The sequence below is a fragment of the Peromyscus leucopus genome, chromosome 9, assembly GCF_004664715.2.
Source record: "Peromyscus leucopus breed LL Stock chromosome 9, UCI_PerLeu_2.1, whole genome shotgun sequence".
Taxonomy (NCBI): Eukaryota; Metazoa; Chordata; class Mammalia; order Rodentia; family Cricetidae; genus Peromyscus; species Peromyscus leucopus.
This window is the reverse complement of record NC_051070.1, coordinates 35,300,139-35,320,552: the sequence shown is the minus strand read 5'-3', so window position 1 is coordinate 35,320,552 and position 20,414 is coordinate 35,300,139.

Below are 20,414 nucleotides of genomic sequence, written 5' to 3'. Positions count from 1 at the left end.
TGAGAATTCTCTGTTTAGTTCTATAGCCCTTTTCTTAATTGGACTGTTGGTCGTTTTGATGTCTAATTTCTTGAGTTACTTATATATTCTGGATATCAGTCCTCTGTCAGATGTGGGGTTGGTGAAGATCTTTTCCCATTGTGCAGTCTGTCACTTTGCCTTGTTGACCGTATCCTTTGCTCTACGAAAGCTTCTCAGTTTCAAGAGGTTCCATTGATTGATTGTTTCTCTTAGTGTCTGTGCTACTGGTGTTATATTTAGGAAGTGATCTCCTATGCCAATGCATTCAAGACTACTTCCTACTGTCTTTTCTAGCAGGTTCAGAGTAGCTGGATTTATGTTGATGTCCTTGATCCACTTGGACTTAAGTTTTGTGCATGGTGACAGATATGGATCTATTTGCAGCCTTCTACACGTTGATATCCAGTTATGCCAGCACCATTTGTTGAAGATGCTTTCTTTTTCCCATTGTACACTTTTGGCTTCTTTGTCAAAAATTATATGTTCATAGGTGTGTGGATTAATGTCAGGGTCTTCAGTTCGATTCCATTGGTCCACATGTCAGTTTTTATGCCAATACCAAGCTGTTTTTTATTACTGTAGCTCTATAGTAGAGCTTGAACTCAGGGATCATGATGCCTCCAGAGGTTGTTTTATTGTACAGGATTCTTTTGGCTATCCTGGATTTTTTGTTTTTCCATATGAAGTTGAGTATTATTCTTTCCAGGTCTGTGAAGAATTGTGTTGGTATTTTGATGGGGATTGCATTGAGTCTGTAGATTGCTTTTGGTAAAATTGCCATTTTTACTATGTTGGTCCTGCCTATCCATGAGCATGAGAGATCTTTCCATTTTCTGACATCTTCAATTTCTTTTTTCAGGGACTTAAAGTTCTTCTCATATTGATCCTTCACTTGCTTGGTTAGTGTTACCCCTAGGTATTTTATGTCATTTGTGGCTATTGTAAAGGGTGATGTATCTCTGATTGCCTTCTCAGCTTCTTTGTCCATTGTATATAGGAGGGCTACTGATTTTTTTGAGTTGATCTTGTATCCTGCTATGTTGCTGAAGGTGTTTATAAGTTTTATCAGTTCCTTGGTGGAATCTTTGGGGTCACTCAAGTATACTATCATGTCATCTGCAAATAGGGAAAGCTTAACTTCTTCCTTTCCAATTTGTATCCCCTTAATCTCCTTATGTTGTCTTATTGCTCTGGCTAGAACTTCAAGTACTATATTGAATAAGTATGGGGAGAGCGGCCAACCTTGCCTCATTCCTGATTTTAGTGGAATTGCATTGAGTTTCTCTCCATTTAATTTGATGTTGGCTGTTGGCTTGCTGTAAATTGCCTTTATTATGTTTAGGTATGTTCCCTGTATTCCTGATTGCTCCAAGACTTTTTTTTTATCATAAAGAAGTGTTGGATTTTGTCAAATGCCTTTTCTGCATTTAGTGAGATGATCATGTGTTTTTTTTTGTTTGTTTGTTTGTTTGAGTTTGTTTATATGGTGTATTACATTGACGGACTTTCATATGTTGAACCATCCTTGTATCCCTGGGATGAAGCCTACTTGATAATGGTGGATAATTGTTCTAATGTGTTCTTGGAGTCTGTTTGCCAGTATTTTATTGAGTATTTTTGCATCAATGTTCATGAGGGAGATCGGTCTGTAGTTCTCTTTCTTTGTTGTATCCTTGTTTGGTTTAGGAATCAGGGTAATTGTAGCCTCATAGAAGGAGTTTGGTAATGTTCCTTCTGTTTTTCTATTGTGTGGAACAATTTAGAGAGTATTGGTATTAACTCTTCTTTGAAGATCTGGTAGAATTCTACTCTGAAACCATCTTGTCCTGGGTTTTTTTTTGGTTGGGAGATTTTAATGACTGTTTCTATTTCCTTAGGGGTTATTGGACTATTTAAATAGTTTATCGAGTCTTGATTTAACTTAGGTATGTGGTACCTATCCAGAAAAATGTCCATTTCTTTTAGGTTTTCCAGTTTTGTGGAGTATAGGTTTTTGAAATATGACCTGATAATTCTCTGGATTTCCTCAATGTCTGTTGTTATATCCCCCTTTTCATTTCTGATTTTGTTGATTTGGATTCTCTCTCTCTGTCTTTTGGTTAGTTTGGATAAGGGCTTGTCTATCTTGTTGATTTTCTCAAAGAACCAACTCTTTGTTTCATTAATTATTTGTATTGTTCTCTTAGTTTCTATTTTATTGATTCCATCTCTCACTTTGATAATTTCCTGGTGTCTATTCTTCCTGGGACACTTTGCTTCTTCTTGTTCTAGAGTTTTCAGGTATGCTGTTAAGTCACTAGTGTGAGATTTCTCCAACTTCTTTATGTGGGCATTTAGTGCTATGAATTTTGCTCTTAGTGTCCTATAAGTTTGGTATGCTTTCATAGTTTCCCATAAGTTTGGGTATGTGGTGTCTTCATTTCGTTGATCTCTAGGAAGTCTTTAATTTCTTTCTTTATTTCTTCCTTAACCCATTGGTGATTCAGTTGAGCATTATTCAGTTTCCATGAGATTGTAGGTTTTATGTAGTTTTTGTTGTTGTTGAAATCTAACTTTAAACCAGGGTGGTCTGATAGAACACAGGAGGTTATTCCAATTGTTTTGTATCTGTTGAGATTTGCTTTGTGGCCAAGTATGTGGTCAATTTTAGAGAAAGTTCCATGGGGTGCTGAGAAGAAGGAATATCCTTTTTTGTTAGGATGGAATGTTCTGTAGATATTTATTAGGCCCATTTGGGTCATGACATCAGTTAAGTCCTTTATTTCTCTGTTAAGTTTCGATTTGGGAGATCTGTCCAGTGGTGAAAGTGGGGTGTTGAGATCTCCCACTATTAATGTGTGGGGTTTTATATGTGGTTTAAGCTTTAGTTTTGTTTCTTTTACATATGTGGGTGCCCTTGTGTTTGGGGCATAAATGTTCAGAATTGAAACTTCATCTTGGCGGATCTTTCCCTGTGATGAATATGTAATGCCCTTCTTGATCTCTTTTGATTGATTTTAGTTTGAAGTCTATTTTGCTGGATATCAGGCTGGCTACCCCCGCTTGTTTCTTAAGACCATTTGATTGGAAAGTCTTTTCCCAGCCTTTTATTCTTAGGTAGTGTCTGTCTTTGAATTTGAGATGTGTTTCTTGTATGCAGCAGAAAGATGGATCCTACTATCATATCCATTCTGTAAGCCTATGTCTTTTTATAGGTGAATTAAGTCCTCTGATATTAAGGGGTATTAATGACCAGTGATTGTTCATCCCTGTTATTTTTTTGGTGGTAGTGTGTGTGTACTTCTCTTCTTTGGGGTTTACTGCTGTGGCTTTATCTATTGCCTGTGTTTTCGAGTGTGTATCTGACTTCCTTCGGTTGGAATTTTCCTTCTAGTGCTTTCTGTAGGGCTGGGTTTGTGGATAGGTATTGTTTAAATCTGGCTTTGTCTTGGAATGTCTTGTTCATTCCATCTATGATGATTGAATGTTTTGCTGGGTATATTAGTTTGGGCTGACATCCATGGTCTCTTAGTGTCTGCATTACATCTGTCCAGGTCCTTCTGGCTTTCAAAGGCTCCATTGAGAAATCTGGTGCTATACTGATGTGTTTGCCTTTATAGATCACTTGGCCTTTTTCCTTTGCTGCTCTTAATATTCTTTCTTTATTCTGTACGTTTATTTGTTTAATTATTATGTGGCTAGGGTACTATTTTGGGGGGTCTAATCTGTTTGGTGTTCTATAGCCTTCTTGTATCTTCATAGGCATTTCCTTCTTTAAGTTGGGAAAGTTTTCTTCTATGATTTTGTTGAATATATTTTCTGTGCTTTTGACTTAGTATTCTTCTCCTTCTTCTATCCCTATTATTTGTAGGTTTGGTCTTTTTATGGTGTCCCAAATTTCTTGGACATTTTGGATCATGACTTTGTTGGCTTTAGTGTTTTCTTTGACTGAGGAATCTGTTTCTTCTACTGTATCTTCAACTCCAGAGATCCTCTCTTCCATCTCTGGTATAATGTTGGTTATACTTGCATCTGAAGTTCCCACTCATTTACTCAGATTTTCTATTTCGAGCATTCCCTCTGTTTGTGTCTTCTTCATTTTTTCTATTTCCCTTTTCAGGTCTTTTACTGTTTCCTTTATTTGTTTCATTGCTTTTTCATGATTTTCTTTCAGTACTTTATTGTTTTCTTCCAGGACTTTATTGTTTTCTTCTAATTTGTTTACCCTTTCCTCTAGTTGTTTATAGCGTTCTTCCCATTTTTTTTTGTCTTTTCCTCTACACAAGCCTCTACCTTCTTCATGATGTTATTCATAAGGCTGTTTTCTTCTGCTTTTTTCTGATTTTTGATGTCAGGTCTAGATGTTGGAGGCGGGCTAGGTTCTGGTGATGCTGTATTGCTCTTCATTTTGTTGTATGTACTTCTGCCTTGACATCTGTCCATCTCCTTGTGGTTCATTCTTGGTCTTATCAGCACACTTGGTTCAGACAGAGCTGACAGATTCAGGAAGTCTCTTTCTCTTGTCCAGATGGGAGCTCTCTTGTCCAAATGGGAACTCCGGGGCAGGATGAAAGCTCTTATCTAGATGGGAAGTCTGTGGCAGGATGGGAACTCTTGTCCAGACAGAGAAAGTCTGGGGCAGGATGGGCACTCTTGTCCAGAAGGGAAGTTCGGGGCAGGATGGGAGCTCTTGTTCATAAGGGAAGTCTAGGGCAGGATGGGAGTCTTCTCTGGTCCAGAAGGCAAGTCCAGGGCAGGATGGGAGCTGGGGGCTGGTCTCTAAATCTCAGGAAGTGGCTGGAGTCTCTGGTGGATGGGCGTGGGGGCAGGGCATGGAGATTGAAGGGTCTATCGGGGGTCTTGGAGAAGGGGATCCTTCCTGGTGGGGCTAGAAGGGAACCTGCCCAGTGGTCAGAACCTGGGACCAATTGGACAATTCTCCCCTTGAGTGGCTGGTGCCCAGGGATGGGGTCCGGGCTCAACATTTCTTTCTTTCTTTCTTTTTTTTTTTTTTAAGAAAAAAGCAAGGGATATGGAGGGCAGTTATCATCAGAAAACAAGGCTGTTATTATCTTGATCATACCTTGATGTAGAAAGAGATGGTGATAGACCATCCAGCTTAAAGACTATGAAAAAAATTATTCTGTTTTTAAAATGCCCAATTTGCAGCACTTTGTAACAGAAATAAAATTTGATAGACCTTTCTCACATTAAATGTTTGATAGCTACATTCTAAGAAACTTAAGTCAACTGCAAAGAAATGAATAAACTAAATAAAAATTAGTTAAAGGTTGTGCACTTACTGCCTCAAAGAATTAATTCAAATAATGGAAAAAATATGAAGAGATATTTATCATTACTGACAATTAGGAAAATGAAAAATAATCAAAGCAAAGGAAAAAACCAACTTTCACCTGTCAGAGCAAATATTACTGCACAGAAAAAAATTGCCCAGATTGTGGAGAAAGACTTCTTGTGCACAGTTAGGGGGGATGTAAATTACTACAGTCATTAAAAAAAAGACTTAGCCGGGTGGTGGTGGCGCACACCTTTAATTCTAGCACTGGGGAGGCAGAGGCAGGCGGATCTCTGTGAGTTCGAGGCCAGCCTGGGCTACCAAGTGAGTTCCAGGAAAGGCGCAAAGCTAAACAGAGAAACCCTGTCTCGAAAAACAAAAAACAAAAAACAAAAAACAAAAAAAAAAAACAAAAAAAAGACTTACAAGAACACAAGATAGGATATTACTATCATTAGCTACCAGCCCAAATGTCTGAGGAATATCACATCTTATATAAGCTCTAGTTCAAGAGAGTTTCACTGAAGTATATTCAGAAATACTGATAGTTTACATTAATGTTCTTCAAAATGTCAAAATCGATACAAATATTTAAATGTGATCCATTTTATATTCCTGCTGTACTTGCAAACACAAATGCAAACATGAATAGAGTCTTATGTCCTCAACAGAAACTTGGAGTTTGAAAGCTGCAGGATGGCAAACTTTAATCCAAGAAAAATACTTGATTTGGGAAACGGACATTTGATATGCACAAATATGTATATATATTTGTATACGTACTTACTGTAATGTATTCATGACTTGGAAACAGATGACAAATTGATGACTGATCAAAGGGAAACCTCTATCTGTGTACATCTAGTTTGGATACAGTTATGCAGGGCACAGTTATGCAGGGCTTAGGATGGCTATGTGTCAATCACTGAATTAAGTTTCTCTGACAATATAGAGGTAAGTTTGTAGTTTACAGCTAAACACATTCTTAAAATGTGTAACAGAAGGATGTAATCAATGAATATATTGTTATTTGATACATTTTCAATCCTACAAAGTAGAAAAACTCTCTACCTGCTTCTGGCAAACTCAGAAAAATAATTAAATTCAAACTGAGAGTATGAGTGTTGATGATGGATTGCTTCTTCTCCAAGGTTTTGCTTTTCTTGGACCTGCTCCAACCTGGATAGTAACTAGTAAGAAGCCATTTTTGGAATGAATTCAGGAGTAGGAAATAAATATTTATTAATCATGAAATTTATATTTTGAGAGGGTAAATACACACTAGAAAAAAATCATTCAAACATATGTGAAAAACAGTATTTATTTTAGTTATTTGTCTCATAATTGAATATGATTGTAATAATTTGGGTATATTAGGTGATATTTGATATTCTATGTTGTCAATAATTGTATTATAGACTACTTATAAGTAACAGTTAATAACAGCATTTGAATTTTGTGTGAGTCATTAGAGTTTGTACATTTCATGAGTAATTTAGTTTTCTAAAACCTTTATGACTTCACATAAACCTAATTTGTTGCATATACTATTATTAGGAAATCATTGCTATTTAGTGTAATCTAATAATATATCCTAGAGATAGTTTCCTTGCTTAAAGGAATGTGAAATTAATTGTCTATGGGACTAAATATAATTATACTTTCTTTTACTCATATTTTCATGCTTAGGATTTCTATCAACAAATTGTTACAAATGTATCCTCTGTAACTTAAACAATACATATTTTAAATGCATTATAAATATTTGTATTTGTTTTGCATATTCAGTGATATGATTTTGTAACATATTTCTGTTTTAAAATCTTAAATTAACTCTGCCAAATTGATAGAAAAATATAGAAAAAAGATGATGATGAGAATATTCCTTGTTTAATAATTTAATTTTGTAATAACATGAACTTACATGCACAATGTTTGACATTTCACATGGAGCAATATATTCATTTTTGATGTCAGCAAATCACACTAATATTTTTGTATTCTTGAATAATTTGTCTGTTGTTAGCACCCACTTGACATTACCAATAATTTATGTTAACATTTTACCTGAATATTTATATTTAACACATAAATACTTGAGAAAACTTGGGCCTATTGAAGTTAAATGATTCAAGTAATATAAGTAGGTACCCAATGACAGGACAGAGAGTCTTATTAGTTTGGATGTGTAGTTGGCACTCTTAGTAGCTATTTACTGTAAAAGTGAAATCAGAAAAACATCATTTCCTGCAAGAATGTAAAAGACCAATCTGAAAAGGAAATGGAAGGATCCTAGAGAAAATAAGGGATATCGTCAATCCAACAATTCACAAGATGCTGATTACTGCCAATTATCATATGAATTAAGTTAGCCACCATTTAAGTTATAATGCCTTAACTAGCTTGTATATTACTACTTTGTGATATTAACAGGTTCTGACAGAGAACAGCTAAATTGTGTCCTAACTCCTGGTGATTAAAACAGTAAGATTACTATGTGTGTGCTCTTTTAGCATGCAACTAGTTTAGATAGAATGAGTAACAGTTTACATTGAAATAGAAAAGTATCTTAGGGTTACTACTGCTGTGATGAAATACCATGACCAAAGCAACTTGAGGAGGAAAGAGTTCATTTGGTTTATGCTTCCATAATACTGTTTGTCATTGACAGAAGTTAGGACAGGAACTTACATGGGGCAGGAACCTGGAGTCATAAGCTGATGCAGAGGCCATGGAGGAGTGCTGCTAACTAGCTTTCTCCTCATGGCTTGCTTAGCCTGCTTTAGTTAGGGAAAGAGTACCAAAAGGGTAAAGGAAATGAAAAAGGGTAGAAGGAAAGAACGTAAGGAAAAAAAGAGAGCATAGGAAAGAAGAAAATAAGCAATCTTTGGATCCCTAGAATCTACAAGTGTACATGTTATCTACTTTTCATATAACATCTGCCTGAATACTTTGAGACACAAATTATCAATGTGTCATGGATAACTAGAATATACAATACAACTGTATGTAGTATCCCAGAATGTTGTTTGGAGTTCAGGAAAACTTATCCTATCTTTTAACACTGATAAATATTTTAAAGGGAGTAACTAAAATAAATCATTGGACTCTAGTTATGATGAAATTCTGTGACAGAATTTTTAAGGAACATATACATTTGTGCAAAATAACTTATTGATTTTTAGAAGGAAATTTCTAGAATTGTATTAGTTCAAACATTTCTATACTTGAAGAAAAATTGTGACTTATGCCTCATATTAGTTGCTGCATTGGTCATAACTATTGGCCATTTTGATTCAGAGATAGTTATACTAAGTCTTAAGTGAGATCAAATAAAAACCAGAGAACCTTGAAGGTGGAGGGAGCAAAACTTTCTGAAACACAAGAAAATTGGATTCAACCTAATGGTCCAAAAACACTAAAAGTAAAGTGGTATTGAGAAGCTGTCTCAAAGGGAGAGTCAGCATATTCAGGGGACTCATAGTTTTGGGTTAACAACTGTGTTTCAAGAGATTCTTATCTCTAGAACAATGTCTACTTTTACTGGGAGCATTTATGTGTATAAAATATGGATGGAGTTGATGTACTGTAAATCAAATAGGCTAATAAAAACATTGACCCTAAGTCTATTTAAAAGAACACAGACCATCTGTATGAAAATATGTAATCATATCTTAAAGTGTGCCAATGATTGCAGACAAGAATTTTGTTGTTACTGCTAACTAAGTGCCATGAATTCTACTTCTTCGTACTTCTCATACATCAGAAAGCAGAACATCTTTCTGACTTTTCTTGTCTGTGTACCAGACCTTGAAGAAATAATTCAATAAAAAAGGGGATGAAAATCAGTGATGCAGTGATGTCCTAAAGTAGTATTGCAATTGAGAAGTAAAGTGAAGCTTTTCTTTTATTTGTATCTAAATTTAAGTGCATTTCACTTTTCTCTTTAATAATTCAGTTTAATGATAGTTCACAAATTGACATTTTTCTATCAAACACAAGCATCTTGGAGACTTTATAGTCTCCAAGAGAAGATCCTATGGAACAAATTCTAAGTAGTATGTGAGGAGGAAAATATCCTTGAAGAGATAAAAATCATTTCTTGGTTTGTAGGATTAAATCTGTTTATATAACATCAAGTTAAATAACCTACTCTTCACATGGTAAATTTAATAAAAATTATAAAAGCAAAGTAACATATGACTAAGTTTATTATATAAGACAATTAAATAAGAGCATCATTTTGTACTGGCCATGGACAATTTATGGTACAAAATATACATAGCAATAGTTTTGCTTCTTTTCATAAAAGTAATGACAGTAAAAATAAATAACATTTCAAGAGCTGCACAGGGCTCATTCATGTGGGACAGGAGTAATATTCTAATAAGTGTTCCCTTTTTAAAAAGAACAAATTAATTTAAAATGCCTATGATTTTGTCTTGATGAGTAACTCAGGTGAATACAATGAAGCCTGTTGGAAAAGCTTAGTATTAACTTCAGAATGAGTAGGTTACACTAACATACTTTGGTTGCAATGTGTTCAACATATATCCTCCAAATGTGTGTTTGGTGTCAGAGATCACAATACTCAGGCATCCTTGGCAACTGTTTACTGACCTTTTACTTATGTTTCCCAAAGCAGAACATACTCTGATTCTTCAGCAGTTTTTCCAGTGTGTCATCTTATTCAAACAGCTTTCTTGGCAATATATATGTGTATACATGAAGTGAATGAACATGAAATGAATATGAACTCTTCATTTGCACAGAAGACAGGTTGCTATATGCCCAAGTTGGTTATTTCAGTCAGTAACTATCACACATGTATACTTTGTGGTGGTAATCTAATTGTACTGAAATATTATTTTGATTGTATGTTAATAAATAAAGTTGTCCGGGGGTCAGAGCTATTAGAGCCATAGCAAGAGTGTGGCGGTGGTGGCACACGCCTTTAATCCCATAGATATCTGTGTGTTCAGGGTCAGAGCTATTAGAGCCATAGCAAGAGTGTGGCGGTGGTGGCACACGCCTTTAATCCCATAAGATCTCTGTGTGTTCAGGGATACAGTCAGCATTGGAGACATATGCCTTTAAGACCTAGGGGGCTGTACATTCAGACAGTGACGAGGCAGTCATGTGTTTGGGTTTACAACCAATGAGAAGGCAGAACGACATACTATAAAAAAACGAACCGACAGGAAGTAGGTCTCTTTTCGCGAAGCTGGGACAGCAGGAGGAAGGGTGAGATTTTAGCTCTGAGCTCTGACCTCTCGGCTTTCTCTTTTACATTGTTTCTGTGTTTCTTATTTAATAAGACGGTTGGTTACATCTATAATACTTATTTACATTTTTTAAGTAGAAAAAATTATATGCATTTATTGCACACATTTGAAATATATATTTATTGTACAATGATGTAATATACACAATTAATATATATTACCTCACACAGTGATAATATTTCTAATGATAACATTGCACAGTCAATATCTTAATATTTTTAATTAATTTTGTGTAATTTTTACTAAAGTCACTGGAATTTATTTCACCCATCCATGCAGTACTTAACAAAATAAAATATATTAAAATAAAAACAAAACAAAACCCAAAAACCCAAAACATCACATGGAAATAGGACAAGGCAAGCCAACATAAGGAAAAGATTCCCCCAAGAGAAGGCAAAAGATTCAGAGACTCACTAATTCACACATTCAGGGGTCTTGTGAAAATAATAAACTGAAAATTATAATATATATGTACAGAACCTGGTGCAGACCCATGTCATCTCTATGCTTGCTGCTTCAGTTTGTGAGTTCATATGAGCTTTGAGTTGATTTAGGGGTTCTTATTAACCTAATGTCCTTCATCACCTCTGGCCCTTACACTCTTTCTGCCTCCTCTTCCATGGGTTTGATGGAGACATCCCATTTAGAACTGTGTGTTCCAATGTCTCACTCTCTCTCTGTTAATGTCTGTCTGGGGATCTCTGTATTTGTTCCCATCTGCTCCAGAAGGAAATTCTTTGACGATGGCTGAGTAAGTCACCAATAAATACATGTATCAGAATATAATATTAGGAGTCATTTATTGTTGTGTTGTTGTATTTTTTTAAGACCAGTAGTATTTGGTTTCACTCTAGGTATCTGGGCTATCCAGTCTCTGGTTCTTGGTCACTAAAGCAGTGTTGGATATTGCTTCATTCCCATGAAGTGGGCCTTTGGTTGGTTACTCACACAAGCTCTGTGATACCATTAAACTAGTAAATTTTTCAGGTAGGATAGATTGTAGATAAAACATTTTGTAGTGGGGTTGGTGGGTTTTTTGAATTTTTTTTTATTGAGGAATTTTATTAATTCATTTTACATACCAATCACAGATCCTCCTCTCCTTCCTCATCCTGCCCCTCCTGCTTCCCCCCCTAAAACACCCCTCATTCCCTCCTCGTACAAGGCAAGGCCTCCCATGGGGAGTCCTCAGAGCCTGGTACATTCAGTAGAGGCAGGTCCAAGCCGCCCCCTCTCCATCAAGGCTGTGCAAGGTGTCCCACCATAGACAGTGGGTTCCAAAAAGACAGCTCATGCACCAAAGATGGATCCTGATCCTACTGATAGTGGGCCCCTTAAGCGGATCAAGCTACACAACTGTCTCTCTTATTCAGGGGGCCTAGTCCAGTACCATGGAGGCTCCATAGCTGTTGGTCTAAAGTTCATGAGTTCCCACTAGTTTGGTTTGGTTGTCTCTATAGGTTTCCCATCATGATCTTGATGCCTCTTGCTCATAGAATCCCTCTTCTCTCTCTACAGCTGGACACCTGGAACTCAGCCTGGTGCTTGTGGATCTCTGAATCTGCTTCCATCAGTTACAGGATGAAGGCTGTAGTATGACAGGGTATTCATCTATCTGATTACTGGGGTAAGCCAGTTCAGGCACCCTCTCCACTCTAGCTTGATAATCCCATTCCCTCATGTTCTCATCCCCCATCCCTACCCTCTGTTGCTCCCCCATCCCAAGTTTACTCACGGAGAGCTCCTCTACTTCCCCTTTGGAGGGTGATCCATAAGTCCTTCTTAGCGTCCTCCTTGTTATCTAGCTTCTCTGGAGTTGTTGATTTTATTCTGGTTATCATTTGCTTTATATCTAGTATGCATCTAGGGGCATCTAGGTTGTTTCCAGGTTCTGGCTGTTAGGAATAATGCTCCTAATACGAATAATGCTCCTATGAACATAACTGAGCAAGTGTCCTTGTGGTATGATTGAGCATTCCTTGAGTATATGCCCAAGAGTGGTATAGCTGAGTCTTGAGGGAGGTTGATTTCCATTTTTTTGAGAAACTGCCATAATAATTTCCAAAGTGGCTGTACAAGTTTGTACTCCCACCAACAGTGGAAGAGTGATCCTCTTGTTCCACATGCTCTCGAACATAATCTATTTTCATTTAAAATTTTAGAACATTGAGGAAGAATTTCAAGATTTCTGGGAAACTGATTATTCTCAGGAAATTAACATTTCTGGCAATATTTCTCTTGGTAGAACTTCCCTAGTTAATGAATCTTTCTTAAGTTCACCATGAATGTAACATTAAAGTGACAGCCTATTCACCAAAATTAGGTAGCTCAAAAATAATTTAAATGTAGTATGCAAAAGACCTAGAGGTCTCAAGTCTTCAACCAGGAAAACCTTTCTTGAAATTAAAATTCAGTCAGAACATTATGTTGTATGATGTTTTAATATTTTTCCATGTACAATATTACTTTTCATTTCAAATTGTGAACACATTTGCATATTTGCTGTTGAACAGTTGACCAATATTCACCCCTTCCTGCTTCTATATATGCATTATACAAAACAAGGAAGCAAATATTGTGTATCAGTTTTGTTTGTTTTTCTTTTTGTACTGAATCTTTATTATGTAGTAAGTCTTGACACATAGTATATGTTCTCATTATATATTTCAAAAAATTGGAAATGAATTACTTGCAAAAAGATGAAAATACAAATGAAGTTCTTATAGTACATTTCTTCATTATTTTGTTTAGAATGGTAAAGAAATATATATATATATATTAAACTTAGGTTACTTCCCTTATTTATTCTTTCAATCTCTCAGAAGATAGACAGTGATTTCTTTATTCCAAACTAATGTGTTATTAATACATATGTAATATGCACTGTTGATTAATTAATCATCAACTTCATCTTTCTTTAGTTATTAATTTTTTTATTTGTAGGACTTACAAATATTAGGGATGAAGATAGAGCTAGATGGTAAAAACATGTGTAACAACTTTCTCTGTTTGGTCCCAAACACTGAAAAAAACAAGAAACAAAACAAAACAAAAACACCTCAAACCTCTGTCTATATGAAAGAAACTTGATATTGTCTTCCTCTGCTAAAAATCTTTCCTCTAATATGTTTTAGGTGCACTTTTGAGGTTGAAACCTTCTATAGTCTCATGAGCATGAGCTAACATATATGTATGTAATGCTAATAATATACCTGGAAAACTTTAAGCAAAGCATATGCGAGTTATTCCAATCTGTAATGCTGCCATTGCAATTATAAACTTGCAACTCAGGATCATACTATGTAGTTCCATTTTCCTCATGCACTATAAAACTTCAGATATAACAGAAAGTCAAAACCACTTGGCTTATTGAGAAACAAAGTAAGGTACTGATTTTTTTCTTATGCTGATACTAATGTATCAATTGTTTTTGTCACATGTGCAAAATACAGTTCAGTCCATACTCCAGCTGCTGCCTCTACTTAAACAGTAAGATAAACAGATGACTAACATTAAAACTTTTGCATGGAGAAGAAACTTGTGCTCAGATTTCTTGTACATTTCATGGTATAATTTTTAGAAGTATCATCAGTGAAGCCAGATGGTCCCCAAAGAATTAAAATTTGCCTACAGAGTTTCACCTTTAAAGTAATCAGTATGCTTTCAGTTCTTGAATTAAAATTATTACTTGTTATATCATTTCCATCAAATATGTGGCAAAATTTCTTTAGGCATTTTACTGTTAGAAATATAAACTGTTTGAGTGTAGTAAAATGTGCATTTTATTCATGCTTTCTATGCTTTGGTGGAATATATGAGTATTTTATTGACTTCTTTTAAAGGAGCTATAAGAAAAATATAGGCAAAGATTACACAACATCATAATCTTGATTCATCAAACAAATTCTACTTTAAATGTGTGAAATAAATATTCTATATGTTCACCAATAAAATTTATAAAAACATTACTTAAATTTAATGATAAGCTCACAGTAACTCCTACATATCATTTGTGAGTGTTAGTTTAAAATTCTTAAGCTTCAATTTCATAAGCAGATATTGATAATTGTGATTATTTATAACCAAATGAATGGAAACACATGAACTATGAACCAAACTGAGGGGCCCCCAACTGGATCAGGCCCTCTGAATAGGTGAGACAGTTGATTGGCTTGATCTGTTTGGGAATCATCTAGGCAGTGGTACCAGGTCCTGGGCTCATTGCATGAGTTAGCTATTTGAAACCTGGGACTTATGCAGGGACGCTTGGCTCAATCTGGGAGGAGGGGACTGGATCTGCCTGGACTGAGTCTATCAGGTCGAACCCAGTCCTCGGGGGAGACCTTGATCTGGAGGAAGTGGTTTGGGAGGTGTGCTGGGGGGAAAGGGAGGGGGGCTGGAAGGGAGAGAACAAGGGAATCTGTGGCTATTATGTAGAACCAAATAGTATTGTAAAATAAATAATAATAATAAAAAAAATAAAAGGAAAATGTTTTCCACTGTAGATGTGGATGTGTGTACACATATTTGTGTTCATTTTGTATAATATGCCTTTCCAACTTGCATACACGTGGTTGGTCTATGGTCTAAAAAGTTAAGGATGAAAGTGATATAAACCAATAACTGAATATTACCCCCATAGTTAGCATTTCATCTCTTTTCAGACCCATAAAATCTTTCTGTCAGAGTTTGCTTTTTATTGTTGTGAAAAACACTGTGGCCTAAAGTAAATATTTTCTTATATCCCCAAGTAACAGTTGTTCACTGAAGAAAGTCAGGGCAGGAACTCAAGGCAGAACCTAGAGACAGGAACTGAAGCAGAGACCATGAAGAAATAATGATTATTGGCTTGCTCAACCTGCTTATTTGTATACCCAGGAACATATGCACAGGACTGGCACTGTATAGCAATGGATTTGGCCTTCCCATGTCAATCAAGAATATGTCCCACAGTCTTGACTACAAATAATTCAAAGGAAGTATTTTTTTTTCATTTGAGATCCCTTCTTCTTAGGTGACAATGGCTTTTTTCAATATGACAAAACCTATGCAGTACATTATTAAAATATTTCTAGATTACCTAAATAAAGTTAATTGGTACATTAATTACATCCAAGTAAAAAGGCAGTGACACCCACACTTTTCTTTGAATTCTTTCGGTAAGAAGATAATATGTTGAACTGCTTGATTGAAATTATTTACAGGGAAAAAATTTTCTGATTGTGCAATATGCAGGTCCTCATCTCCAGGTGAGTGAAAAAACTGCTTGTGAACACTTTTAGTTACATCGTATTTTATCATCTTTTTCTTACTGTAAAACCCCCAAATTTATACTAGAAGCAAATGTAATGGTTTTATTTCACAATTAGGTATTTGTTAGAATTGCTCTGGGATGAGCTTTTTGGACATTAAGCTATAAAAACAGATGAGTATCTTGTGGGAATAGAGAACTTGGACTTTATAAGAATGAACTTACCCGGGTGGTGGTGGTGCATGCCTTTAATCCCAGCACTCGGGAGGCAGAGGCAGGTGGGTCTTTGTGAGTTCGAGGCCAGCCTGGTCTACAGAGAGAGATCCAGGAAAGGCGCAAAGCTACAAAGAGAAACCCTGTCTCAAAAAAAATAGACTAAAACAATTGTCTACTCTATAAAGTGTTACACCAATGACTTCTTGGATTTGAGAGAAAGATTAATTGCATTTTAAGGGAAAAACTACTGACTTCAGAAAAAAAATATAACAGATGTAAAACTCCCTTTCATTTTTTTCAGAATACAAATGTTTCAGTTCTTCCCACAATTAACTTCTTAGTGTTAATAGGAGTACTTTCAATATGTAATAAGTTAGTAGGCCCCATAATGAGCTATGGAAATATTACTGATATTATACATCCATGCAAAAAATTTTCAAAATGTATAATTGTGATTAAGAAATTGCCAGATTCTGGTGTAGGGAATCCCAAAGCTCTCAATTTCATTAGGTTAGTTAGCAATAAATAATGTAGAAGCATTGAGTTTTGAAAGTAGTATTTGTGTGTGTTTACTTTTATATGAATATATTTCTCTCTTTCTAATTAAATTTCATTTTTTAATGGGAAAAAGAGGTCCCTTTAATTACAGATGTATAGTTTTCCAGGCTATCTACCCATGGAGGGAAATTTTACTCTTCAGTCTCTAAGAGAAGAAATACGGAGATTCAAAGTTGCAAACGAAAGGTAGATAGGGCCATAGAAGCAGAGAAACCATGACAAAAACAGCTTTATAAATGTAAACTTTAGAAATTAAAAAAAAATCCAAAAGATGCCCAACAAAGAGTTATGTCATAAATGGAGCCACTACCTTATGTGTGGCTTCCAATGTAGATTTGGTTAGTAATATTATTGTATCTTATTATATATAGTCTAATGTTTCTATTTTCTGTGATAGCACATTTCCTGAAAACATCATTATTTACCTTTAGAATATCAGATATTATAGAGATATATATTTGAAGAACATTTCAATTATAAACAATGTTTATAAGATATTCTTAAAGAATATCTTTCAAAGTACAAACTATAAGATATTCAAATAGATGATACTACTATTCATTCTTCCCTACATGCAGTCATATAGTCACATACCTTATAATTAATATGGATAATAATTATAATAGTGACTTAAGTGTTTCAGAAAGTAAACTGTATTTAGTTAATGTAAGACACTTGAGAAAAATACCATTATTTAAAGAACTAATAAAATTCTGAATTTACCATGAAAAGAGGCAAAGAATTTTTTTTTAATTTTTTGTCATTCATGTTTTGTTCTACCCTAGTATGGTGATATTTTATTTGTATTGAAATGTGATTTTATTTGTATGTTAATAAATAAAGTTGCTTGGGGTCAGAGCTAATAGTAAGCCATAGCAGAGCTGGGGGTTCATGGTGCATGCCTTTAATCCCAGCACTTAGCAGAGCTAGGTAGATCTCTGTGTGGTCAAGGATACAGCCAGCATTGGAGACACAAGCCTGTCTGCACAGACAGGCAGTGATGAGATAGTCATGTGGTTGGGTTTACAACCAATGAGAAGGCATAACAGAAAGTCTATATAAAGACAAAAATATAGGGAGTAGGTCTCTCTTGGATGAAGAGGCTAGCTGCAGCAGATGGGTAAGGCTCTTAGCTCTGATCTCTTGACTTCTTTGCATTGGTTCTGTGTTTCTTATTTAATAAGACAGTTGGTTACATCTACATTTGGTGCCCAATGTAATCTTGACTGTGTATATTATATATACTTACTGGATATAATTTTTCTTTTATTAGTTATAAGCTTTTTTAAATTATAGACAAAAAGAGAGGAAATGTGGTATTGTATTCCCCCAAATATTGTGCATGCTAATAAACTTATCTGGGGTCATAGACAGAGCAGTCACAATATTAAACATAAAGGATAGGCAGTGGTAGCACATGTCCTTAATCCTAGCATTCCAGAGGCAGAAATCCATGTGTTCAAGGATACAGCCAAGCATGGTGACTCATCACACCTTTAATGCCAGAATGCCGAGCCTTTAAACCCAGGGAGTGGTGGTAGAAAGCAGAAAGGTATATAAGGCGTGGAGACCAGAAACTAGAGGCATAGGGCCTGGTTAAGCTTTTAGCTGGTTAAGCTTCAGGCTTTAGAGCAGCACAGTTCAGCTGAGACCCATTCTGGATAAGGACTCAGAGGCCTCCAGTCTGAGGAAACAGGACCAGCTGAAGATCCAGTGAGGTGAAATAGCTGTGGCTTGTTCTGGTTCTCTGACCTTCCAGCATTCACCCCAATAACTGGCTCATGTTTGATTTTATTAATAAGAACTTCTAAGATTCCTGCTACACCCTATATCTCTCAGTCATCCAGCTTCTGGATCCTAGCCATCTAGACAATATCTGGATTGGACCCCTTCTCGTGGGGTGGACTTCAATTTAGACCCGTCCTTGGTTGGTCACTCCCACAGCTCTGAGCCACCACTGCCCCAACACATCTTGCAGGCAGGACAAGTTGTGGGTCATATTTTTGGCTGGGTTCCACCACTGGGAGCTTAGCATGATTAAAAAAAAATGCTGGTTCAGGCTTCAAAATTCTCCATTACTACGAGTCCTCACTAAGGTCAAGTTCATAGACTCCAGGAACTTTCCAATGTACTACATTTCTGTATTACCCTCCCGCCCCCCCCCCAAAAAAAATGAATGAAATGATTGCAGGGAAGGACTGTAGTATCCAGAGGGATCAAGGACACCAGGAGAACAAAGCCCACATAATCAACTAAGCAGGGTGTATAGGAGCTCAGAGACTAAACGGCAGTCTAATCACGGATACTTCATGGGTCTGCATTAGGCCCTCTCCATACTTGCTGTGGTTGTTTAGCTTAGTATTTTTTTTTTTTTTTTTTTGGTTGGACTTCTAACATTTTGAATGGCGGTATCACTGACTCATTTGTCTGCTCTCAGGACCCCTTCCCTCTTACTGGTTTGCCTTGACCATCCTTGATGTGCTGGGCTAGTGTCTAGTCTTGTTGCATCTTGTTACACCAACTTTGTTTGATATCCCTGGGAGGTCTTGTTTTTTTCTGAAGGGAAAAAGGAGCAGAGGATCTTGGGAAGAGGAATTTTGAGGGGGGGAGGGGAGGGATTGGAAGGAGGGGAGGAAGGAGAGGCTACAGTTGGTATGTATTATATGAGACAGGATTAAATAAATAAAATTAAATTTGGCTTAGTACCTGCCTAACGATCATAAGCACCCTGAGCTTAGATGCTCAGGACCAAAGAAAACAGCTTGCCATGCTGGCACACACTTGTAATTCTCAGGCTGCAAAGATGGAAACACGAGAGTCACTGGAGCTTTCTAGTCAACTGGTTTTCTGAATCAAGGAAGTTCAAATTTGGTAAGAGACCGACCTCTGAGTCCTACCCCAAACCAAGAAGCTATTTGCAAATGAGTCCTCCTCAGAAAGGGAAAATCAGTTTTCTCCAACAGAAGTGACACCAGGTACATCAACCACACTCCAGATCAGGACCATCCCCAAGAGTAGTTATCTTTCATAAAATAGACTGCATGGAAATTTTTGTTTTGTCTTACTGTGGTTTCCATTGGTTGATGGGAAGCCGACATAGCTAAACAATAATGACTTACAGGTATAATTTAATTATTTGCAAATATTTAATCACTTTATGACTTTGACTTCATTTTTGTATCTTTTACCTATTATTCTTATTAAAATGATACATCAATTTGTATTAATATCATAAATATTGGGCTGGAGAGATGACTCATGGGTTAAGAGCACTGACTGCTATTCCAGAGGTCCTGAGTTCAATTCCCAGCAACCACATGGTGGCTCACAACCATCTGTAATGAAATCTGGCACCATCTTCTGTATACATAATAAATAAATCTTTTTTAAAAAAAGATAATAAATGTATTTTTGATATATAACTAAATTAATATGCCACAGTATAAGCTGAGAAAGTTTTCAAGTTGAAGGTATTTTGCACAACTTTTTTTTTCAAGTGTTATAGAAAATGACTTTTCAGTGATTCATTTACTCTGATGATTACTAGTGGTTTGAGAAATTATTTGCCACTCTTTATGAGTCAGGGCTTTAGTCTTAGAGGACTTTGTATCAACAACGAGTTGTCCAAACCTAACAAGAATGCTATTCACATAGATTCTAAGCTATGAATGCCTCTTACTTGTCAATTAGAAGAGAATGTAAACTTTAACCTTCTATCCCTTTACAAATATTTTCTCAGTATACATATGCCAAACTGATTTCTAAAAGATGGCTGGCTACAATGCTTGGCAGATTTTTCACTCTG